The 26,344-nt window shown below is 44.0% G+C and overlaps 1 pseudogene; it reads left to right on the forward strand.

Annotated features, from left to right (window-relative positions):
• The first annotated feature begins 1,942 nt into the window (after nucleotides 1-1,942).
• On the forward strand, nucleotides 1,943-25,516 carry LOC102140301 (dnaJ homolog subfamily C member 8-like; annotated as a pseudogene).
• Nucleotides 25,517-26,344: the final 828 nt, after the last annotated feature.

The following is a 26,344-nucleotide window of genomic DNA, read 5'->3' on the forward strand; positions in this document are numbered from 1 at the left end:
TTACAATGAAAACTTCCCAGGGGTAGACACCACTGTCTCTGTAGGCTTATGATATGCAATTCTACAATGATTGAGGCAAGGTGAAACAGGGACCACAGGGGGGCATCTCAAGTGCAGTCTTAACTGCACACTAGTTGGAGGGGTCAGTTAACTTTTTTGTGGTATACTTACTTCTATAATAAGATTAGATTGAATGTTACTTAAGGTCTTTTGTAGCTTAAAAGTTATAGTGTCTACAAATGCGTGCCTAATTCTCCTTTGTAAGGGTGACCATGGCTCTTGGAAATGTCAGGGTATAAATTTTTGAAAGAATTCCAGTGCCTTAGGTACCACATTGTTGGTTCTCAGAACGAATCTTGTAAGACAGATATTGTTCCTACTTCCCTAAAAAGAAACTGAAATGCATAGAAATTTACCCAGGAACCCCTTGGCAGTATATGAATCATTTGGCCAAAGCAGTCTTAGTATTAACACGTTTGAAAACACACTGCGAAAATCAGACTGACTACGCTATAATTTGGAATATACTCAAAACTATTTTCTACTCCAACTGTTAGGGAAAATAAAGGGTGGGTGTCCACCCACCCCCATCTGGGGAAATTCACTTCTTTTAAACATGTACAGAAACATCAAACTCTAAATGTCCCAATTATAGAGGATACATCAGAAGAAGATATTTGGCTTCCGGTATAAAAATGGTTATGAAAAATAAAAATATCTGAGGAATAAGGTTTCGCACCACCTTCTATGGTTTTATATTTCTGGTAGCCTTCAGGACCTGGTGGTCTTTATTCCTGATTGTTTCGTGTGACACCTAGTGGTAAGAGTAAGGCAAGGCGTTCCTTGATTTGTCATAGTGCCTTTTGAAAAAATTGGGAGGTGCTGAGCCTTGATGACTTGTCCCTACAGTGGAGATTCCCAAGGAGGTACCTTTTGTTTTCCTGCAACTCTGGGAAACAGTTTTGAATAATGTGATCCAACAGGTTTTTTTCCCCATCATCTATATGGTTTAAGTCAACAAACATTACAACGTGGGTGAAAAAGAATATACACTTGGAAATTAAAACCATGAGCAGACTGGGCAGAAGACAACAAAAGGGTCTGGTTTTGATTTAGAAAGACCTTTATGGGCCGGGAGTTGTGGCTCACTCCTGTAATTTTAGCACTTTGGGTTGCCGAGGCGGGAGGATTGCTTGCCACCCAGGAGTTGGAGATCAGCCTGGGCAACAAAGCGAAACACTGTCTCTACAAAAAATACAATTAGCAGAGTGTGGTGGCAGGAGTCAGTAGTCCCGGCTACTCCAGAGGCAGAAGTGGGAGAAACGCTTGAGCCTGGGAGGTAGAGTTTGTAGTGGGCCATGATGGCAGCACTGCACTCCAGCTTGAGCAACAGACTGAGACCCTGTCTCAAAAAAAAAAAGACCTTTATGGACCCTTCAGCACTCAGATTTTTCTCCTCATTGTCAAACATTCTAGCTAACCATAACCATTAAAAAAAAAAATGTTAAAACTGTAGGCTGTTCGCGGTGGCTCACACCTGTAATCTCAGCACTTTGGGAGGCCGAGGTGGCTGGATCATCAGGTCAGGAGTTCGAGACCAGCCTGGCCAACATGGTGAAACCCCATCTCTACTAAAGATACAAAAAATTAGCCGGGCGGGGTGGTGCGCATCTGTAATCCCAGCTGCTTAGGAGGCTGAGGCAGGAGAATCACTTGAACCCAGGAGGCAGAGGTTGCAGTGAGCCGAGATCGCACCATTGCACTCCAGCCTGGGTGACAGGGCGAGACTCTGTCTCAAAAAACAAAACGAAACAAAACAAAAAACTTTAGATAACTCATTTTTAATGTTATTTGGCCTTTTTAATGCATAAGGCAAAATAATAAGTTACATCTCAAAGCTGCTTGTATTTTGGCCCAGGACGCAGCCATAGGAAATGACAGGATGGCTGGTGATGCTCCAGGAGCACCCCCTTGGGAAAAGGAGCATCACCAGGGCCTGGTTTGGCTGCAGGCACTTCAGGCACTCCTCCTGCATGGAACAAGCACAGTATGGACAAAACCTAGTGCCTGAAGTGCCATGGAGAGAGTCTACAAGTTCAACCAGGTGGTCCAAAATCCTCAGCTTTTCTTGATGATATGGGCAGGGTGGCCTGTGTCAACTGGCCTGGCCAACTAAAACTAAATTGTTTTGGCTCCAGCAAAGTCAACTCCGGAATCAGGGTACCCATTGCTCAGTGCAGCTAGGCTGGAAGAGAGATGAGCCATGACAGAGTTCCTGAAGAGCAAGGCAGGTGCACTCCCGACTGGGAGCCCCACTGTGAAATTCTGAACTTACATTCTGCTTTCAGTCTCGTGTTGTCTTCTTCCCTGCTAGACTGGTAGCAACTGTCTGCATCCTCTTCAGAACATGGAGCCCCCAAGCTATGGATCTTTTCCCATAGAAAAACAAGACTGGGGGCAGTGGCTCACACCTGTAATCCTAGCACTTTGGGAGGCTGAGGCAGGTGGATCACCTGAGGTCAGGAGTTCGAGACCAGCCTGGCCAACATAGTGAAACCCCATCTCTACTAAAAATACAAAAATTAGCCAGGCGTGATCGTGGGTGCCTGTAATCCCAGCTACTCGGGGGGCTGAGGCAGGAGAACCACTTGAACCTGGGAGGTGGAGGTTGCAGTGAGCCGAGATCGTGCCGTTGCACTCTGGCCTGAGCGGCAGAGAAAGACTACGTGTCAATTAAAAAAAAAAAAAAAAAAAAAAAAAAAACCGGAAAAACAGCTGTCAGGACCTTCATTTGTAATGAAGCAAAAATAAGACTGTCAAATCCTTAATGTGTTTCCTTTGCTACAAATTCTGCAATTTAATGGGGATTAAAGCTTTAAAGGATCTCAAACTCAAATACTTACGCATCGGGAGCAGGCAGGTTTCACAGATGAGTGAAGCAGACCATTTGAGTCGGAAAGGAGTGGGATCTCCAGCAGCTTAGGACAGGGAGTATACCTCCCTCATACTTCGCTCAGACAACTTTTGGCATGTAGCACTTTCAGTTCAGTAGTGACCTTCTATTGTTAAAGAAATAAAAAAATTGGCCCAGCTCCGTGGCTCATGCCTGCAATTCCAACACTTTGAGAGGGTGAGGCAGGAGGAGCACTTGCATCTAGGAGTTTGAGACCAGCCTGGGCAACATGGTGAGACCCCATTGCTATAAAAATAAAAATAAAAAATTAACCAGGCATGGTGGCATACACCTGTAGTCTCGCCTACTTGGGAGACTGAGGTGGGAGGATCGCTTGATCCTGGGACGTTGAAGCTACAGTGGGCCGTGATTGTGTCACTGAGCTTCAGCCTCAGCAACAGAGTGAGACCTTGACTCAAACAAACATAAAAACATGATGAAAACTAAACACAAGGCATTTCTGCATCTATTGGTTAAATAGAGCCTATAAGCTCCGAGTTTACAACCTCTTTTTCAGCCACAGTATGATGTTTTAATTGTGCTTTGCGGGAGGCACAACCTTCTGCTCTTGGCATCATGGGGTCTCTGCTCCTGTGTGACAGGAGACTGGGACAAAGTGTGTCCATCCATGATGTGCAGGGCTGCTTCTGCCAGGCAGGGTTGGAATTAGGGGGCTCTAACCTCTGAAAAGTGAATTTTTCCTCCCTCAAACCAATTATTGTTTGTTTGTTTGTTTTTGAGACAGAGTTTTGCTATCGTTGCCCAGGCTGGAGTGCAATGACATGATCTTGGCTCACTGCATCCTCCGCCTCCCGGGTTCAAGTGATTCCCCTGCCTCAGCCTCCTGAGTAGCTGGGATTGCAGGCGCCCACTACCATGCCCGGCTCATTTTTTGTATTTTGAGTAGAGACAGGGTTTCACCGTGTTGGCCAGGCTGGTCTCAAACTCCTGACCTCAGGTGATCCACCCGCCTTGGCCTCCCAAAGTGCTGGGATTACAGATGTGAGCCACCATGCCCAGCCTGTTTGTTTTTTTGAGACAAAGTCTTGCTGTGTCACCTAGGCTGGAGAGCTGTGGCATGATCACAGCTCACTGTAGCCTTAATCTCCTGGGCTCAAGCGATTCTCCCACCTCAGCCTCCCATGCAGTGGCACCACAGGCACATGCCACTGTGCCTGGCTAATTTTTTTTTGAGACGGAATTTCATTCTTGTCACCCAGGCTGGAGTGCAATGGTGCAATCTTGGCTCACTGCAACCTCTGCCTACCAGGTTCAGGCGATTCTCCTGCCTTAGCCCCCCCGAGTAGCAGGGATTATAGGAGCCCCCCATCACGTGCAGCTCATTTTTTGTATTTTTAGCAGAGACAGGGTTTCACTGTGTTGACCAGACTGGTCTCGAACTCTTTACCTCAAGTGATCCACCCACCTCAGCTTCCCGAAGTGCTGGGATTACAGGTGTGAGCCACCACACCTGGCAGTGCCTGGCTAATTTTTTAATTTTTTTGTAGAGATGGGTCTCCCTGTGTTGCCCAGGCTGGTTTTGAGCTCCTGGGTCCAAGTGATCCACCCACCTTCACTTTCCAAAGTGCTGGGATTACAGGTGTGAGCCACTGCACCCTAACCCAAAGCAATTTTTAAATACTACACTGTAAAATAAGCATAATAAGTCCAACAAAGTTCTGATATTTCTCACAATAGGTACTTATGTTGTTTTAAGGAATCAGATGACTTCAGTAAACATCTCCTGAGTTGTGCCTGCTCTGCTGGTGCCCTAACTGCATGCCAATCTGGCTCTTGGGTAACCTGCTGTGAGGGAAGGAGGAGGCCTGCACGTGTCACCCGTGGCCAAAATTCCTGGCTCTCTCTTTTCATGGTTTGTTGGCGGTAACCAAATAATATTTATAGGTGTGTAGCATTGTTCATGGTCTGTTGTGTTCAGGGAGAAGTAGTTGGATCAGGAAGGTGGTAGAGGCTTAAGGCATTTCCCCTGCATGCCAATGTATTTGCTATTTTGTCTTGGATGTAAATGCATTCTGAGTTTAGTCAGGGTATGAGGATACTTAGCACTAGGGAACTTCCACACAAGAGCCTGGTACTTGGCAGGGGATGAGACGTAAATGATATGGGGCCCTTGTTCTTTGGCACTGAAATTAGGTAAAGAACTCATGATCCTTCTCAGAGGGAGCCTAAGCTGTATCCACCAATGGAAACTACATGGAGAGGTAGACCCTTTCCCCGCTATAGTCTAAGGCCTTGGGAATTGTTTAGGAAAAAGCAAAACAGAATCAGAGCTGCTAAGAGATAGATTCATATTACAGAGTAAGGATTTAGGAAGCTTGTTCCTGAGCCCTTTCTTGTAAGCACTAAAATAATGCCTTTCCCAGACTTCCTTTTAGAGCCTCTATTATCTGGAGTAAAACCCCAGAGTGCTTGGATGAGTATTAGAAATTGAGATTTGTCTCTGAGGCTATTAGTGGGGAAGGGTATCACAAGAATATAGTTTCTGAAAGTTTTTCTTAGGTTTTTTTTTGTTTTTTTTTTTGAGACAGGATCTTACTCTGTCACCCAGGATGGGGTACAGTGGCATGATTACGGCTTACTGCAGTCTGACCTCCTGGGCCCAAGCAATCCTCCTGCCTCAGCCTCCCATGTAGCTGGGATTACAGACACATGCTACCATACCTGGCTAATTTTTGTATTTTTAGTAGACACAGGATTTCGCCATGTTGGCCAGGATGGTCTCCAACTCCTGATCTCAGGTGATCCACCTGCCTCAGCTTCCCAAAGTGCTGGGATTATAGGCGTAAGCCACCATACCTGGCCTGGCCAGGTTTGTTTGTTTATTTGTTTATTTATTTACTTATTTTGAAACAGAGTCTCGCTCTGTTGCCCAGGCTAGAGTGCAGTGGTGTGATCTTGGCTCACTGCAACCTCCGCCTCCTGGGTTCAAGTGATTCTTATGTCTCAGCCTCCCTAGTAACTGGGACTACAGGTGCCTATCACCACGTCTGGCTTATTTTTTGTATTATTTGTAGAGATGGAGTTTTGCCATATTGGCCAGGCTGGTCTTGAACTCCTGACCTCAAGTGATCCGCCCACCTTGGCCTCCCAAAGTGGTGGGATTACAGGCGTGAGCCACCATGCTCAGACTATTTTTTTCTTTTCTTTTTCCTTCTTTTTTTTTTTTTTTTTTTTTTTTTTTTTTTTTTTTTGAGATGTTGTCTTGCTCTGTTGCCAAGCTGGAGTGCAGTGGCGTGATCTCGGCTCACTGCAATCTCCGCCTCCCAGGTTCAAGTGGTTCTCCTGCTTCAGCCTCCTGAATAGCTGGGATTACAGGCACATACCACCACACCTGGCTAATTTTTGTATTTTTAGTAGAGACAGGGTTTCACCATGTTAGCCAGGATGGTCTTGAACTCCTGACCTCGTGATCCGCCCGCCTCAGCCTCTCAAAGTGTTGGGATTACAGGTGTGAGCCACCGTGCTCGGCCGCCCAGCCTATTTTTAAACACTGAAAGCAAATGAGAAACAGAGCGAGATGGATCACAAATAGAAGCCATGAGCAGAAAAAAAGAGGAGAAATTGGCCTGGAACATTTTTTCTTTGTTACCAGGTGTCAGCTGTCAGAGTCCAGTCCCATGACTGTGACACAGTCCCTTTGGATAAGCCGCTTAGCTTGACTTAGGAATATTCATCATTTCTTATATCCCAGGGCTGTTCATAGGCTAACGTGTAGTGATTATTTTGCCAAAAACACTGATATTTTCAGAAAGTGAAGCAGATTAATGCATCACCAAATCTTTAAATGCTAATATTTGAAAATTGGGCCAGTTTGGAAGAGTATGAGAAAAGAGGGAATGGGATGCCCCCGTACTCATTGACTGAAACTCAAGAGGCTAGGCGGAAATGGGTGAGGTTGACAGCACAGGTATGGGTTTTGCTAGAAATCTAAATGTACATCATGAATAGAGAGCAGAGAAGCACACAGATAACCCAGTCTCAATGTTGGCTTTTCCACTTTTAGGGGTCAGGTCCACCTCCACGTTGTCAGGGCATGAGGAAAGCACCTCACTGGATTTCAGGGCAGGAGGATGGGAGTCACAGGGTAAAGGGAAGAGGCTACACACAGAGCAGGAGCGGGGGCTATGGGAGTTAGGGAGGGAGGCAAGGGGGAATTTTCCCTTCACGAATGGCAAGGCAGAACACTAACACGAGGAACACAGTATATGCATGGTGCTGTCTGCAGTGACATCTTCTGGCCATTTGTGGAAGAAGTTTTCTTTGAGGCATCACGGATTCTTGAGAAGAGGAATTTAGGAAAGTTGAGTTGAGGATGTGCACTGAGACTGGATATGAAGTTGTGATTGTGGTGCGTCACTTAACACAGTCCCAAGGGAAAGACCCCACTTTATCTGTGAGTGTTACTTTTCCTTCAGAGCCTGTTGCCGGTCAGCTCAGTGCATCCTGCTATTGAAATGACACCCGGACCATCCTCTTCCTTCCATCCTCACTGTCCCCACAGTAGTGCAGGCTGTGTTGTACCATGGTAGCTTCTTGGTACTTTTCGTTATTGTTGTTTTGAGATGGAGTCTCGCTCTGTTGCCCAGGCTGGAGTGCAGTGGTGTAATCTCGGCTCACTGCAACCTCTGCCTCCCAGGTTCAAGTGATTTTCCTGCCTCAGCCTACCCAGTAGCTGGGATTACAGGCACCCGCCACCACACTTAGCTAATTTTTGTATTTTTAGTAGAGATGGAGTTTCACCATGTTGACAAGGCTGGTCTTGAACTCCTGAACTCAGGCAATCCAACCTCCTAGGCCTCCCAAAGTGCTGGGATTCCAGGCGCAAGCCCAGCAAAAATGAATTATTTTTAAAGTTGAAACATAATACCTTCATGTGGTTTAAAAAAAAAAAAAACAAGCAGTCTAAAAAGGTTACAATTATACAATTAAATCTCTCTCGCTCTCTCTTTTTTTTTTTTTTTTTTGAGACAGTTTCGCTCTTGTTGCCCAGGCTGGAGTGCAGTGGTGCAATCTGGACTTACTGCAACCTCTGCCTCCCGGGTTCAAGCAGTTCTCCTGCCTCAGCCTCCCAAGTAGCCAGGCATGTGCCGCCACGCCTGGCTAAGTTTTGTATTTTTAGTAGAGACGGGGTTTTACCATGTTGGTCAGGCTGGTTTCAAGCTCCTGACCTCAGGTGATCCACTCACCTCGGTCTCCCAAAGTGCTGGGATTATAGGCTTGAGCCACCGTGCCCGGCTTAACTCTGTTCACTGAGGCTTCTGATAACGCATTTTCATCATATCATTTCCTGTAACAGCCTCTGTTGACCTACCGTGGCCTGCAGGAAACGGTCTGAATTCCTCAGCTGTATTTAAAGTCCTCCAGAGTCAGACTCCACCCTGCCCAGCCACTCCTCATCACCATTTCCCCCCAGCACCAACACTTCGTGCCAGCTGCTCTGGCCTTCATGCAGGCCTCTCCCTCCCTGTCCTAGGACCACTTTCTTTCAGCTTCCTTGCCAGGACCCACCCTTTCCAAAACTCCTTTTCTGTCTTCCTCTTCTTGGGCGCTGTGCCCTCTTTTAAATCCTTCTAGCTCTTACAGCTTGTCTTGAATATTGGGCCACATATTGTCTCATACTCCTTAGTTATTGCTTGTGTCATATTTTGATCCCTAGTTAAACACGATAGTTTTTAACTAGGAATAGTGTTGGGTGGGGCAGGGGCTGCTGTGGGGGGAGGAGACATTCATTTCTTCTGTGTCTCCCTTACCCTGGGCTTCCCTTGCCATTGTTTCAGGTATGAGTATCCCCTTTGCTTCATACTTGTCCCAATTTTTCTTGGACCCTCCTCCTCCGTTAATACCTCACTTTGCATGCAATCGATTTCATTCTTTTCTATCTAGAAATTATCTCGAGAGGCCATAGGGTCCAGCTTCTGCTTTCAGGTGAGTAAGGTGCTATCATTCCCATTTTACAAAGGATGCAGACACTCTGAAATAAAGGCTATCAGGAGGATGGGGGCACATCAGAGCCACCATATCCCATCCTGTCCTAGAGGAATTGAACATGAGTAGAAGTGAACAGATTATAAATAGACCTAGATAGTGTCCTCTTTCTCTTCTGTTGCCTGAGAGTAATCTCTGGGGTGGAGCCCAGGGTAGGGGGGAAGGCTCCTTTTCAAACCTTCGGTTACGGAGTTAAGGAGATAGGTGATGTCCTGGAGGCTTGCTTAGTCCAGCTCCCCAGGGCAAGAGATCTAACAGGAAATTGGGGCAGAAGCTCTAGTTTAAAGGAATAGATGAGCATTTGCCTGGAGTATTCCCCATGTTAGAAATGCATTGGGGACATAGAATGGTGGGAAGGAAGCAGCATGAGAATGAGCGTTGTTGGTTGAAAGACCTCTGACAAACTGATGCATACTCAGACCTCTCATTGAGGACTGCAAGGCTAACGGCCCATGGACATATGACTGGCTGGCCCAGGTAGGGGTATGGTGGCTAAGGCCCACCTGCTGCCCTTCTGGGATGCTGTTTAATGGCTTTCAGAAGCAGAGGTATTTTCAACACCAACATTTCATAAGCTCAGGAGCTTGACCCAGTTTAATAGAGTATACATAAACTAATACAACCAATATTTAAATGAAAAGCCCATTGGTATACAAAGAATGATGTATGCTTTGCAGTCTGACTAAGGCAACATCTAGAACAGTTTATTTCCCAGGAAAGTTTCCCTTGAAGAGGAAACCCTAGGCAGTTTAGATCCAGGTAGACTTCACATCTTGGACTTTGAGCACAGAGAACTTCATTCAACTACTATTACATATGAACATATACTAAATTGTTTTATAAAAGTAGTACAGGAGGCCATTTGACGTATTAAGCATCAGGGCATCACTGCAGCTTTCCATTGTTAAAGGCCTTAACCTCACTTTGTCTTTTTACTCTCAACATTGAGTCTATCGATTTGTTAGGCCAGCTCAGCAACAAGACTGGAAATTAACATAGAGGTATATGGGAGGGTTGTTGTCGGCAGGGTGTTGAACTGGAGCTAAAAATAGGTGGGGATTCCTGGGGCAGCCTCCTTCGTGGTCACAGGCACCACAAAAGGAAAACTCAGCAGGGAAATTTGCTTTCGAGCCCTGCCCACAAGGGAGGGTAAAAGCCCCCACCTCTGTCGCTCCCCACCGGAAAAGCTCAGGGTGACAGTGAGTTTAGTGCTTTCAAAATGTCAGGTCTCTCACAGACAAGCTGTCACCCCTTCCCGCCCCCAGACTTCTGATCAGAGGCTTTCCCTCAGGGTAAATTCACTTTCTTAGTTCGAGCTCAAATGTCTGTCCCTGACTACCTGTAGCTATGTTTTGTCACAGGCCTGATTAAGATAAAGGGAATGTGAAATATTGACATAACAGGGTTAAAAAGGGGGGAGAACTCTAAAGAAGAAAAGCACTGTAGGTAGGGAAAAAAAACCCATTAATTTGTCAAGCATTTATTAAGCTCTTTTTGTGGTGCCAGGCACTACGCTGGGATATGGAGCATAATAAAAATAATTTTTTATTTATAAAATAAAAATAAATATGGTTCCTGCTCTCAAGGCACTTCTAGGCTGGTGAGAAGACCAGCAGGTAAATGAGTGGTGCTAGTAGGGAGTGATCAGAGATGTGGCTGAGGCCTGAACAAAGTGGCCTGGGAGCATGAGGCAGGGGAAGCCATGCCACACTGAGAGGGATGGTCCAGGGCAGCTATTGAAAGACAAGTCAGAGTCAGGAGTGGAAAGAAGGATGTGCAGGCAGAGGATTAAGCCTGTGGTGGGCTGGGAGGTGTGAAAGCAGCTTCACAGGGCTTGCTGTGTGGTAGAGGGATATGAGTAGGCAGGAGAGACACAGCACACAGCCATGTGACCGAGCCGAGAAGCTGGGCCTGCACCCTGAAAGCTGTGGTGGGTCACTGATCAGGTGTATGCCTTAGAAGACAGTGTGGTAAATAAACTGGAGTAGGTTGGGCTTGAGGCTGGTGGCCAGTTAAAGACAGTGACTGGAGGCCAGGCGCAGTGACTCACACCTGTAATCCCAGCACTTTGGGAGGCTGAGGCAGGTGAATCGCCTGAGGTCAGGAGTTTGAGACCAGCCTGGCCAACATGACGAAACCCCGTCTCTACTAAATATAAAAAAATTAGCTGAATGTGGTGGCGCGTGCCTGTAATCCCAGCCACTTGGGAGACTGAGGCAGGAGAATCACTTGAACCTGGGAGGTGGAGGTTGCAGTGAGCCGAGATATAGCACCACTGCACTCCTGCACTCCAGCCTGGGCAACAGAGCAAGACTCTCCTGTTAAAAAAAAAAAAAAAAAAAAGACAGTGACTGGAAAGTGAGATGGCTACAGAGAGATCTAAGAACAAGGATTTCGAGGTCTGAGTGACTGATTGGATGTGAAGGAGACAGGGAAGAATCTAGAAGCTCTGTTTCTGACTTTGGTTACTTAATGGAAAAACAGGAGGAAAAGCAGGTTGAGGGGAAGATGATGGGCTCCATCTTGGATGTATTAATTTCAAGATCCTCGTAGATACAAACAGCCAATTTAATGTGGAGAGTTCTAAAAGCATGCAATATATTGGAAGTCATTGGCTTATTTGAGAAACAGACAAAGCCACCCAGGAATTGTGTGTAGAAGTCCAAACACCAAGACTGGGAACACCCAAAGAGGTGAGCTTGGCTGAGAAGCCAACCAAGGAAACTGAGGAAAAGCAGAAGAGAGGGCTGTACTTCTTGTGAGAAGTACAAGAAAGTGGCCTTTGTAAACGAAGTGTCAAGTATGGCAAGATTGTGTGTCTATAGGAAACTACACAGATATGCTAAAGCTCATGAATTCAGGCTAACTTGAGAAGAAAAAGGCCAGACTGAAAGAAAAGAAAGGTTTATTTAAGATATGATATTAGGCCGGCCGCGGTGGCTCATGCCTGTAATCCCAGCACTTTGGGAGGCCGAGACGGGCGAATCACGAGGTCAGGAGATGGAGACCATCCTGGCTAACACGGTGAAACCCTGTCTCTACTAAAATACAAAAAAAATTAGCCGGGTGTGGCGGCAGGTGCCTGTAGTCCCAGCTACTCAGGAGGCTGAGGCAGGAGAATGGTGTGAACCCAGGAGGCGGAGCTTGCAGTGAGCCGAGATCGCGCCACTGCACTCCAGCCCAGGCGACAGAGCGAGACTCCGTCTCAAAATAAATAAATAAATAAATAAATAAATAAATAAAAGATATGATATTTAATTACTTTTAAATACACAATTACAAGGCTAACTAAAGGGCTCCTTCAGGGCTGTGATTCAAAGATTTACAATTATTTCATTAAAAGCACATAATGAAAACCATGGCATCTCTTTCATTTTATCAGTAGACAGATAGAAGTTGATGAAGTTAAGTGATGTGTTCAAGGTCACACAATTAAACAAATTGGACTAAAACCCAGATCTCTAGACACTGAGCCTGGTGCTCCTTCCTCTATATCAGTGGTCGGTTCTCAGACTTTGGCTTGTATTAGAGTCACCTGGAGGGTTCGTTAAACCACAGCTTGCTGGGCCCCACCCCAGAGATTTTTATTCAGTAAATCTGGGTTGGGGCCTGAGAATGCATTTCTTACCAGTTGCAGGTTACCTATTGCTTCTGGCCCAGGACCACATTGAGGACCACTGCTCTGTATAAGCCTCTTTATCTCTAACACTTAAAGTACTCAAGGATTCTAGAAGCCAGTTGTCTTTCAGGTTGCTTAATCATTTTCTCAGAAACCCTCCTTATATTATTAGTTTGCTTAAAAAGAATATTTTCGGGCCGGGCGCGGTGGCTCAAGCCTGTAATCCCAGCACTTTGGGAGGCCGAGACGGGCGGATCACAAGGTCAGGAGATCGAGACCATCCTGGCTAACACGGTGAAACCCCGTCTCTACTAAAAAATACAAAAACCTAGCTGGGCGAGGTGGCGGGCGCCTGTAGTCCCAGCTACTCGGGAGGCTGAGGCAGGAGAATGGCGTGAACCCGGGAGGCGGAGCTTGCAGTGAGCTGAGATCCGGCCACTGCACTCCAGTCTGGGCGACAAAGCGAGACTCTGTCTCAACAAAAAAAAAAAAGAAAAAAAAAAAGAATATTTTCTTCATGCAAACAGTCTCCTTGAACTTTATTCATTCAAAAAACTCAAGCTATTCTAGATAGACACTGTTCTGGGCATTAAAGATATAGTAAAATACATTGCCCTCAGAGGCCAGACGCAGTGGCTCACACCTGTAATTCCTACTTCCAACATTTTGGGAGGCCAAGGCAGGAGGATTGCTTGAGCCCAGGAATCTGAGACCAGCCTGGGCAACATGGCAAAAACCCATCTCAAAATAAAAATATAAATAATACAAAAATTAGCCAGGTGTGGTGGCGTGCACCTATAGTCCCAGCTACTTGGGAGGCTGAGGCGTAAGAATCTCCTGAGCCTAAGAGGTTGAGGCTGCAGTGAGCCGAGATCGCACCACTGCACTCCAGCCTGGGCAACAGAGTAAGACTTTGTCTCCAAAAAAAAAAAAAAAAAAAAGGAACAAAAAAACATCTGTCCTCAGAGAGTTTACCTTGTGCAGGAGATACAAATAACACAAAATAAAAGAATATAATATGTTAGTGAGAGTGCTAAGGAGGAAAAAAGAAATCAAGAAAAAGTATAGAAATGTAGGAAAGGAGAGGATGTTGACATTTTAGGTAGGGGGACCAGAATAGACAAGAAGGCAACCATGAAGTAAATACTTTTTTTTTTTGAGACAAGGCCTCACTATGTTGCCCAGGCTAGAGTGCAATTAGGCGATCTCGGCTCACTGCAGCCTTGACCTCTTAGGCTCAAGCGATCCTCCTACCTCAGCTTCCCAAGTAGCTGAGACTGTTACAGGCATGCACCTGCATGCCCGGCTAATTTTTTTTTTTTTTGCATATTTAGTAGAGACAGTGTGTCACCATGGTGCCTAGGCTGGTCTTGAACTTCTGGGCTCAGACAATCCACCTGCCTTGGCCTCCCAAAGTGCTGGGCGTACAAGTGTGAGCCACCATGCCTGGCTGAAGTGAAGACCTGAATGAAGAGCATGAGCTATGTAGCTGTCCAGGAAGGAGGGGCCAGGTGGTCTTCAGTGAGTGCAGAGGCCTGGAGAAGGACACACCCTCAGGGACAGCAGCAGGGAGTCAGTGTGGGGGAAGTCGTGTGACTCACAGGAGTAATAGGAAATGAAATCAGAGGTAACAGAACGCCAGATCAATGCTGGGACCTTAGGAACTGCTTTGACAATATTTAGTAAATTCCCCTAGAAAATATCACTCTATTTCTCTTGCTTTAAAACATACTTTTGAGGGAACTTTAGGTCCCAGCCTTGAGTGGGCCCCAGGAGCTCCCAACCCTAAAGGGTATAGAAGTTCCCTCCACAAAGTGGCTGATCAGTGTGCCAAGTTGCTTGTTTTCCCAAAGCAACAGAGTACAGACCCATATGGAGAGACATAAATGGAAGGAAATAGGTTTCTTTGGCCACCTTTTATGTATAAATGTGCCCTACCCCATCCTCCCCCAACCCACACCCCAACTCCTATCTTCAGCTTCACTAAATTCCAAGTGAATTGCCCTGGCAATGTCTACCACATTTTTTCTGTATTATGAATTTCATCATCTACACTTCTGGGAAAAATTAACCCCACCCTTATGAGTTGTGAGCTGTGGCTCAGACCTTCGGTTCTTTTTATGGTCAAGCTTTTGGGTCTTGGCCCACCCACAACCACCTGCAATGGGGAAAAAACCTCATTAATACATTAAAGGACTTTTTGTAATCCTGGAAGGTTACTACACTTATATTTGAACAAATAGAAATCTTCAAAGTATCATAGTTGCCACAGTCAAAGGCAGATTACTAGGCTGAATAGATCATTGGTCTAAGAAAATTGTGGAAAAAAAATCATGCCCCTTGCAGCAACACGGATGCAGCTGGAGGTCATTATCCTAAGTGAATTAGTGCAGGAACAGAAAACCAAATGCTGTGTGTTATCACTTATAAGTGGGAACTAAACACTGGGTCACATGGACATAAAGATGGGAATGGTAGACAATGAGGACTACAGAAGGGAGAAGGGAGGGAGCAGGGGAAAAGACTGAAAAACTAGCTCCTGGGTACTTTGCTCACTACCTGGGTGACAGGTTCCATTATACGCCAAACCTCAGCATCACTTAATACACCCTTGTCACAAATGTGCACATGTACTCCCTGAATCTAGTGCTTGACTATGTTGTCTTGGAACCTGGAGCTAGGTCCTGCAAAAAAAACTTGGGACTATAAAGATGCAGTCCTGAACTCTAAGAGATTATATTCTAAAATAAAATGTCTTAGACCTCTGAGGATGTAGGGGTATTTATGAGTATTAATGTTTTCCTATTGGTACGTGAGAAATATTTTCTAGCAGAACAACTACAAAAAAATGCAAGCCTCCCTCACATTTTTGTTTTAAGCCTTCAGAGACTACATTTATTATCTTGAACAGAATGAAATTTTGAAGTCATATTGGCAAATTGTCAAGTTATCTGTGGGTACAAATTATAAAATATTGGATATAAAGCCAGACCAGACACAGTGGCTCTGGCAGGGCGTGGTGGCTCACACCTGTAATCCCAGCACTTTGGGAGGCCAAGGTGAGTGGATCAGTTGAGGTCAGGAGTTCAAATCCAACCTGGCCAACATGGTGAAACCCCGTCTCTACTAAAAATACAAAAATTAGCCAGGCATGGTGGTGCTCTCCTGTAATCCCAGCTACTTAAGAGGCTGAGGCTGGAGAATTGCTTGAACCTGGGAGGCAGAGGTTGCAGTGAGTCCAGACAGTGCCAGTGCACTCCAGCCTGGGTGGCAGAGGAATATACCATCTCAAAAACAAAACACAACACAACATATGAGTTTTCACTGACGACTTTTTTCTTTCCAGACTTGAATTGGCTCTTGGGGGCCCACATAGAGTAGAGGGTGACTTTCTGTAGGTGACTTGCCAACGTCTCTAGAGCAGGCCCTGCTGCTCCACCTAGAATAACACATCACATGTGGGTTACTTCAAGATCCTAGCTGCTTCTGCTCCTAGGATCTGACAGCTGTTTGGGACAGGGACACTTTTTGCTGTTATTGATCTCTAAACTCTTAGACTGTAAGAGCTAGAAGTGACCTTTAAGGTCATTTAATCCAACTGTTCCTTTTACACTTAAAGCAAGTCTTTAACATCCTTGCCAAGGGCTCTAGCAATTTTGGTCAAACACCTCTATCTAGTGTTTACACTTAGGAATAATCTTAGGTGAGAACAAAGATCCTGATTCCATTTACTGAGGAAGGCTTTTGTGCAGGAGGTAAGTTTTGGTGTGGTTAATGCATTCAATTTAAATGTAATTCAGTTCAATTAAAAAAGATGAAAAGGAAACTTGACTAATACTTTTTTTAAATGTCAAATGAAATAATATTGTGGATGAATAATCAAGAATATTTCTTTGGGCCGGGCGCGGTGGCTCACGCCTGTAATCCCAGCACTTTGGGAGGCCGAGGCGGGCGGATCACAAGGTCAGGAGATCGAGACCACGGTGAAACCCCGTCTCTACTAAAAATACAAAAAAAAATTAGCCGGGCGCGGTTGTGGGCGCCTGTAGTCCCAGCTACTCGGGAGGCTGAGGCAGGAGAATGGCGTGAACCCGGGAGGCGGAGCTTGCAGTGAGCTGAGATCGCGCCACTGCACTCCAGCCTGGGCGACAGAGCGAGACTCCGTCTCAAAAAAAAAAAAAAAAAAAAAAAAAAGAATATTTCTTTGGAATACAGATAAATGGTAAACACTAATCCTAAATATCCATCATATTTGCCATCATAATTTAAAAAAATCCGAAATGCCAGACCACAATAGCAAAATGCTTAATAGTGCTGCCAACCCCAGTAAGCCATCATGCCTTGTTTCCACCAACACAAACAGATTTTATGGCCCAGTCTTTACATGAATCACTCTGTGAAAATGATAGCAAATGTAATAACCCCAGACAGCTGCAATTATCTAAATGTCTCCCTATTAGCCATTTGAATGGCTGAAGCCTTATAATCAAATTAGAGTGAATGCTAATTGAAATCTAATAGAGCTTACATCCATGTGATTAGATATCAGAATTTGATTCCAATATTGTTAAATTACAGACAGGGCCCATCAAGTCACACTAAAATGCGGTAACCTCAATGACAAAAGGAGATGGATTCTTTCAATAAAGAGATCAAGCTGGAACCGGTTTGTATGGTGTTACCGCCACCTCCTGGGACTTAGTGGAACTGCAGAGACAATTTTTCCTTTGACGCGGGCACAACTATTTTCTTTTCAATTTTTCCCCTTTCCTTTCCTTTCCTTTTTCCTTTCGTTTCCTTTCCTTTTTCCTTTCGTTTCCTTTCCTTTTTCCTTTCCTTTCCCCTCCCCTCCCCTCCCCTCCCCTCTCCTTTTTCCTTTCCTTTCCTTTTTTGAGGGAGTCTCGCTCCGATGCCAGACTGGAGTGCAGTGGCGCGACTTCAGCTCACTGCAATCTCCGCCTCCCTGGTTCAAGCGATTCTCCTGCCTCAGCCTACTGAGTAGCTGGGACTCCAGGCGCCTGCCACCACACCTGGCTAATTTTTGTATTTTTAGTAGAGACGGGGTTTCACCATGTTGGCCAGGATGGTCTCCGTCTCCTGACCTCGTGATCCACCCGCCTTGGCCTCCCAAAGTGCTGGGATTATAGGTGTGAGCCACCGCGCCCAGCCTTTTCTTTCTTTTTGAGACAGAGTATCCTTCTGTTGCCCAGGCTGGAGTGCACTGGTGTGATCACAGGTCATTGCAGCCTCAACCTCCTGAGCTCAAGCAATCCTCCCATCTCAGCCTCATGAGTATCTTGGACTGCAGGTGTGTGCAACCACATCCAGCTAATTTTTGCGTTTTTCATAGAGACAGGATCTCACTATGTTGCACAGGCTGGTCTCAAACTCCTGGACAGAAGCGATCCATCTGCCTTGGCCTTCCAAAGTGCTGGGATTACAGGCGTGAGCTACTGCACCTGGCCTACATAGAAATTTAAATATTTGCATATTGGATTTGGCCCCAAATTAGCCTGATTATTTATTTATTTATTTAGTTAGTTAGTTAGTTATTTAGTTAGTTAGTTAGTTTTTTGAGATGGAGACTCACTCTGTCGCCCAAGCTGGAGTGCAGTGGCATGATCTCCACTCACTTCCACCTCTGCCTCCTGGGTTCAATTGATTCTCCTGCCTCAGCCTCCTGAGTAGCTGGGACTACAGGCACACGCCATCACGCTCCGCTAATTTTTGTATTTTTAGTAGAGACGGGGTTTCACCATGTTGGCCAGGATGGTCTTGATCTCACGGCCTCGTGATCTACCTGCCTTGGCCTCCCAAAGTGCTGAAATTACAGGCGTGATCCACTGTGGCCAGCCAGCCTGATTTTTTAAAATTATAATTTCCTTTTTTACATTTTTTTATTTCAATAGTTTTTTGGGTACAGGAGGTTTTTGGTTACATGGATAAGGTCTTTGGTGGTGATTTCTGAGATTTTAGTGCACCTGTCACCTGAGCAGTGTACACTGTACCCAATATGCAGTCTTCCATCCTTCACCGGCCTCCCAGCCTTCCCCCACAAGTCCCCAAAGTTCATTGCATCATTCTTGTGCCTTTGTGCCCTCATAGTTTAGCTCATACTTATAAGTGAGAACATAAATTATAATTTTCTTTACTCCAGTGTGTATTCCTAAACCATGCTGAATTGTTAATAAGGCAAGAACATAAACATATAAATGAAAAAGTTTGAATAAAACTTACAGGAAAAGCAAAGAAATATGATTTGAAACATTTAGCAAGGGTTAAATACATCTGAAGTGATAAAAAGCTTACTTCAATGCCAGCATTATGGCTAGTGACAGGTAGAACAATGCTGTCCCCCGCCCCCACTGCCCGTCCCAGATAGACATCTTAGTCCTAATTCTTAGAATTTGTGATTATGTTAGGTTATATGGCAAAAGGGAATTTAGGCTGCAGATAGGATTAAGGATGTTAATCAGATGACCTTGAGATAGGGAGATTAGTCTGTCTTATCCAGGTGGGTCCAGTGTAACCATAAGAGTACTTATAAACAGATGAGGAAAGCAGAAAAGAAACAGGGAAATGGCAGTGTGAAAAAGACATGGCCTGATGTTGCTGGCTTTGAAGGTGGAGGGATGAGGCCACAAGCCAAGCGATGCTGGAAAAAGATCAGGAAATTGAGTCTTCTCTAGAGCCCCAGAAGAGCACAGTTCTGCTGCCCCCTTGATTTCAGCCCAGTGAGATTCATTTTGGACTTCTGACCTTCAGAATTGTTACATAATACATTCGTATTGTTTAAGCCACTAAATTTGTGGTAATTTGTTATGGCAGCAATGGGAAAACTTATACATGGATTGACAGAAGGGAAGCTGAAAGTAAAGAGGCAGGTAAAGATCAAGGCACTGTTACATATGGGCAAAGCAGTAGACATGGAATCAGAAATTCCCTGCTCTGCCAGTTACTGTTAGTACCTCTGTAACTTAGATAAGTTACTTAACCTCTCTGTGTCTCAATACTTTTATCTGTATAAAGGGCTGATACTTCCTCAGATGGCTGTTGTGAGGAGGAAATGAATCGATGTGAACCCTTACCACAGTGCCTTTGGAGAGCCCTAACACATGTGCACTGCTGTTGCTGCTGCCACTTGCTATCACTATGACTGCCACAGGGTTAATGGTGGTTTTTTGTTGTTGTTTAATAAGTAGGTGTTTATTTACAAAATTATGTGTACCATATATACATAATTCAGACAAAATTCACAAGTGAAGGATTACAGATTAAAATTACATTAGATTTTTGCATATAACAAGGTTTTATTTAGCACATTCAATTAAACCCATGCCTCTGTAATCACATTGCATTTTTGGTGGTTCCTGCATAGTTGATGACAGACCTTGGCTTACAGAAGTGAAAACAGACTATCTCAGTGTAAGCAATTATTCTTAAAACGTTGATTGGCAACTTTGGCTCTAGGTTAGTAAAATTAAATTTGCTTCTTATTAATCATGACTATTGGGTACCAATTTAGGGTGTCACTCTTTTATTAAGTTTTCGGAATGGGTCAGAATATGCAGAACTACACAGTATTAAACATGGTGCTAGGCCAAGCGTGGTGGCTCACATCTGTAATCCCATCACTTTGGGAAGCCGAGGTGGCAGGATCACTTGAGGCCAGGAGTTCAAGACCAGTCTGGCCAACATGGTGAAACCCTGTCTGTACTAAAAATACAAAAATTAGCTGGGTGTTGTGGAGGGCACCTATATTCCCAGCTACTCAGGAGGCTGAGACAGGAGAATTGCTTGAAGCTGGAAGGCTGAGGCAGCAGTGAGACGAGACTGTGCCACTGCATTTCAGCCTGGGAAACAGAGTGAGACTCTGTCTCAAAAAAAAAAAAAAAAAAAAAAAAAAATGGTGCTAGTGTTTGCAGTTGAGAATCTCCTCAATGTAAATTTTTTAGTTGATAGTTCTAATTAAAAGTGTCAGTTTTCATATTTTATATATAATTCCTATAATTATACATCATTTAAACTTTTTATTTTGAAAAAATTTATGTTCATAAGAAGTTGCAAAATAGTATAGAGAGTTCCCTATATCCTTCACCCATCTTTCTTCAGTGCTAATATTATCAAAACCAGCAAAATGATGCTGGTACAATGTTAATCATAACTACAGATCTTATTCAGATTTCACAGTTCTTACACAACTTTTTTTCAGTATACAAGTTCTATGAAATTCTGTCTCATATATAGGGTTGTGTAACCACTACCATGATCAGGATACAGAATTGTGCTATCATCACAAATAAACTCCTTGTATTATCCCTCATAGTCACACTGTCCCCTGTCCCTAAGCCCTGGCACTGACTGATCCATTTGCCATCATTATAATTTTGTCATTTTGAGAATGTTACATAAATGGAATTATATAATATTTCAACTTTTGAGATTGGCTTTTTTCACTCAGTGTAATGCCTTTGAAATCTATCCACATTGCTATATGTGTTAATAGTTTTTTCCTTCTTATTAATGAGTAGTGCACCATTATATGGGGGTACCAGTTTATCCATTCAACTGTTGAAGAATAGTTGTTTACAGTTTTGGGCTCTTACAAATGAAACTGCTATAAATATTCATGTACAGGTTTTTGTGTGAACATAAGCTCTTTTCTTTTCTTTTCTGAGACGGAGTCTTGCTCTGTTGCCCAGGCTGGCGTGCCGTGGTGCCATCTCAGCTCTCTGCTACCTCCGCCTCCCAGGTTCAAGCAATTCTCTGCCTCAGCCTCCTGAGTAGCTGGGATTACAGGAGTCCGCCACCATGCCTGTCTAATTTTTTTGTATTTTTAGTAGAGACGTGGTTTCACCATCTTGGTCAGGCTCGTCTTGAACTCCTGACCTGGTGATCCACCCACCTCGGCTCCCAAAGTGCTGAAATTACAGGCCTGAGCCACTGCGCCCAGCCCATAAGCTTCATTTCTTTAGATAAAAGCCCAGTTTTGTAAGGTTTGAGGAGTTAAGATCATCGGTGTTAAAATACTTTGTAAATGGCAATGCTTACTTCAGATTTAAGGTGGGTTACTCTGAGATATATTAAGAATGATAAACAGTGACAAAAGGCTGAAACATTTGGGGAGAATACGTGGTAAGAGTTGGTAGCAAAGGGAACCCAATTTTGAGTGTTTTACTTTGTAGAAAATAAAATGCTGTTAATGGAAAATGTGAGACTTAAGGGCAGCCTTTTATACAGTGGAAATGTGGGATTGAACTAAAAACAAAAGACTGAAATATCTTGGTACATTGGCAGTGCACCAGCCGCTGAAGGATGTACACAATTAGTGGAGAGAATATTAATAGGAAGAAAGATGAACAGCGACAGAAAGACAGATTCATTCATTCATCTAGCAAATATTTATTGGGCCCCTACTAGTGGCCATGCATTGTTGTTGAGCCTAGACACGCCCAGGAACAAGTCTGTGTGTTACGAAGCTTATATTCTAGATAGAGTGAAAGACAGTAAACAAGGTAATATATAAGATAACGTCACATAGTGATAAATACTATGTACAGATATCAAGTAGGGAAAGGAACTGGAGAGAGATTGGAGATGCTATTTTGGACTATATAGTCAGGAAGGCCTCCGTGTGGAGGTGATAGTTTTAGAAGTTTCTGGGGAGCTGAGATCATAGGAAGATAAGAATTGAGCCAAGACTTGGTTCACAGGAAGTTGTTGGAAGACAACATAGGAAATTATGACGTCTGAGCATAAACAAGACCAAATGTACAAAATGTAAGGACAAATATTAAAATATATTAAGATGCAAAGTTTCTCTATGACAACAGTTACCTAAAAAAAAAGTTAAGCTGTAGACCTTGGTGCTTTTTCTTTTTGAGATGGAGTTTTGCTCACGTTGCCCAGGCTGGAGCATAATGGCGCAATCACTGCAACCTCTGCCTCCCGGGTTCAAGTGATTCTCCTGCCTCAACCTCCTGAGTGAGTAGGTGGGATTATAGGCATGTGCCACCATGCCCAGCTAATTTTGTATTTTTAGTAGAGACGGGGTTTCATTGTGTTGGCCAAGCTGGTCTCAAACTCCTGACCTCAGGTGATCCGCCCGCCCTGGCCTCCCAAAGTGTGGGGATTATAAGCTTGAGCCAATGTGCCCGGCCAAGACTTTGAAATGATACTTAGGAGTGTAAATTAGCACAGTCAATTTCAAGACAATTTGTTATATACATTCATAGGAAGAAGGAAATTTTTGTTTTTGGGGGTCAGGGACCAAGTCATTATCAGGGTATGTTGCATTTCTTTTACTTTATATAACTGTGTCTTTCTGTGTTCTACAGAAAAACAGCTTGAAAATGGGGTACTATGCAAATGTCAGTATTGTTATTATTGATGATTTTGTGACTCCTACTGTGCCTCTCATGCACTATGATGACAAAATATATCCATTCTCTAAAGAAAGGCACTGTGGCTGCAGTGAACCATGGTCATGCCACTTCACTCCAGCCTGGGCAACAGAGAAAGACCCTGTCCCAAACAAAGCAAAATAAAACAAAAACAAAACACTATCCTTATCCTTTTTGTTTTCTTTTGTCAATATAGGCAGATAATAATGTTCAAGTTTTCTTGGAAGATCGGGAAAAAAAATAGTGAAATAGATCATCCTCATTCCTGCATTATTTGTGTGCAGAGAGGGATGTTCCCATTCTACCATCCTCTGCAGCCTTTCTCTAGACAGGATGGACGATCTCATGTTTCTACTAACTCTCTTTTCCAGGGTAGGAGGGTAAGGCAGGGCATTGGAAAGGGGTGAGCTTTAGGTCAGTTTTAATAAAACACAGTATTATAGATACAATGGAAGCCCCTTTTGAAGCTCTTTGCAATCTCAATTCCCTTACTCCTTTGCCAATATGTATTCTTCCTAGCTTTTCATACTTTTGGTACATATGAATGTATCTGTAGATAATGGATATTAATACTATTATTAAATCTTAGATAAATGGCCTCTTAAATGTATCCTTTTGCAAATTACTTTTCCACTCAAGATTATGATTTGAGATTTACTCATATGGATTCATGTTGTTCATTCACATAACTTCATTGCTATATTCTACATTTATTCATCCATTTCCTTACCAGTGATAGACAATACTATGGTGAACATTTTTTGTATGTGTCCCCTTAGGCACATATATGATGGTTTCTTCAGGGCAGTGATACTCAAAGTGTGGTGCATGAACCAGCAGCATCAGTATGACCTGGAAGTTAGAAATGTAAATTCTTGAGCTTTAACCCAGGCTTACAAAATCAGAAACTGGGGTGGGGTGGGGTGGGGTGGGGTGGGGCCTACCAAACTCTTTTAATAAGTTCTTCAGTGATTCTGATGCACACTAAAGTTTGAGAATTACTGTTCTTGCTATAATTTTACAAAATTGCTGGGTTATAGGATATGTGTATTTACACATTTATGAGATTTAGACAAATTGTCTTTAAAGTGATTGTGCTAATTTACACTCTTTTTTTAAAAAAAAACTTCAGTAATGTTTTTGTTACTTTAATACATTGAATATTAATTTATTAAGCTGAAGTAACATCTCATCTGTCCATACAGGCAGCACTTGAAACATTTTATTTTATTTTATTATTATTTTTTTTAAGATGAAGTCTCACTCTGTTGCCCAAGCTGGAGTGCAGTGGTGCAATCTCAGCTCACTGCAGCTCCACCTCCCGGGCTCACGCCATTCTTCTGCCTCAGCCTACCGAGTAGCTGGGACTACAGGCGCCCGCCACCTCGCCCGGCTAATTTTTTTCTATTTTTAGTAGAGACGGGTGTGTTAGCCAGGATGGTCTGGATCTCCTGACCTTGTAATTCGCCCACCTCGGCCTCCCAAAGTGCTGGGATTACAGGCGTAAGCCACTGCGCCCGGCCAATTTACACTCTTAAATATAATTTCTGTCTATAGATTTTAACTTTTTAAAAAAGTGGTGGGGAAATGGCGGCTTCAGGAGAGAGAGGGACTTTGGGCAGCGGAGGCAGCACGGAGGAAGCATTTATGACCTTCTAGTGAGGAATAAAGACAGCATATAGCATAGAGGATATTCATTCCAACTAGCATTCCAATTCTAACAGTCACACCAAGGATGTTTTCCTGGGACTGCCTGGTGCTTGTTCTCCCTGGCATTATCTTCAGGTGAAACAAATAGAGAAGGAAGACTTGGTTCTAACATCCAAAAATCAGACGGAAAGACTGACTAGTCCTAGTTCCTCTTACTTCAATTTGAACCCATTTGAGGTTCTTCAGATAGATCCTGAAGTTACAGATGAAGAAATAAAAAAGAGGTTTCGGCAGTTATCCATCTTGGTGAAATAAAAAAGAAGAAATAAAAAAGAGGTTTCGGCAGTTATCCATCTTGGTGCATGCTGACAAAAATCAAGATGATGCTGACAGAGCACAAAAGGCTTTTGAAGCTGTGGACAAAGCTTACAAGTTGCTACCGGATCAGGAGCAAAAGAAGAGGGCCCTGGATGTAATTCAGGCAGGAAAAGAATACGTGGAACACACTGTGAAAGAGCGAGAAAAACAATTAAAGAAGGAAGGAAAACCTACGATTGTAGAGGAGGGTGATCCTGAGCTGTTCAAACAAGCTGTATATAAACAGACAATGAAACTCTTTGCTCAGCTGGAAATTAAAAGCAAAGAGAGAGAAGCCAAAGAGATGCATGAAGGAAACGACAAAGGGAAGAAGAGATTGAAGCTCAAGAACAAGCCAAACGAGAAAGAGAGCGGCAGAAAAACTCTGAGGAAAGTCGAGATGGTGGTGTGGACAGCTGGCGAAACTTCCAAGCCAATACAAAGGGGAAGAAAGAGAAGAAAAATCGCACCTTCCTAAGACCACCGAAAGTAAAAATGGAGCAGCGGGAGTGAGTACCCGGGGTCCCAGGCGCAGAACCTTCCCCCTGCTATCTCCCTTCCTGCTTTGAAGGACTCATTCTTTCTTCCCCTGCCACCTCTACATAGAGTAGTATTTGCTTTTTAGTCCATTTCGTTTTCAATACAATTTAATATCGATTGGAGTAATTCTTTTGCACATTGAAATGAGGGGATTGGTTTAAAAGAAGACCTTCCCCTCTCCCTGCCCCTAGAACAACCAGGATTGGAAGGTGCCACCGTTGGTGCTGCCTTCTCTTCCCACAGCCTGTAACTCAGCGTTTTGTACTTCACTGAATTGTGCTGGTTAGAAACTTCGTGAATAGTTTGTGGAAATCATCCAATTAAACATATTGCTTAAAATGGTGTTGCTGTGACTTCAGAGACAGGCCTGGAAGGGGCATTTTGGAAGCCCCTTGGCTTCAGTTGCTCGCTTCTGGGTGTGCTCCCTTCGAAGGCCCAGATAAGACAGGGAACACCTGTGGGCACACAGAGCAGGCACCTGATGCCCTGATGCTCTGTGGTGTTCGGCATGTGCCTCCGTCTACTGACCAATCAGCATGGCATGAGGCCCCCGCCACCCAAACCTTTCACTTTCCAAAGAGCTAGCCGTCTTCCACCCAGTACCACGGTGTCCTAGCCTGTCTGTATTTGTTAGTGGTAATATTCTTTACGTATAATAAATTTTTATAACCACCCCCCAAAAAAAGTGGTAACTATTATCATAGAGAAGCTTTACTTTTTGTTGTTTTTAAATAATTTCAGCTTTTATTTTAGATTCAGGGAGTGCATGTGCAGGTTTGTTACATGCATACATTGCTTGATGTTGAGGTGTGGAGT

Source organism: Macaca fascicularis, chromosome 7 (genome assembly GCF_037993035.2).
Source record: "Macaca fascicularis isolate 582-1 chromosome 7, T2T-MFA8v1.1".
Lineage (NCBI taxonomy): Eukaryota > Metazoa > Chordata > Mammalia > Primates > Cercopithecidae > Macaca > Macaca fascicularis.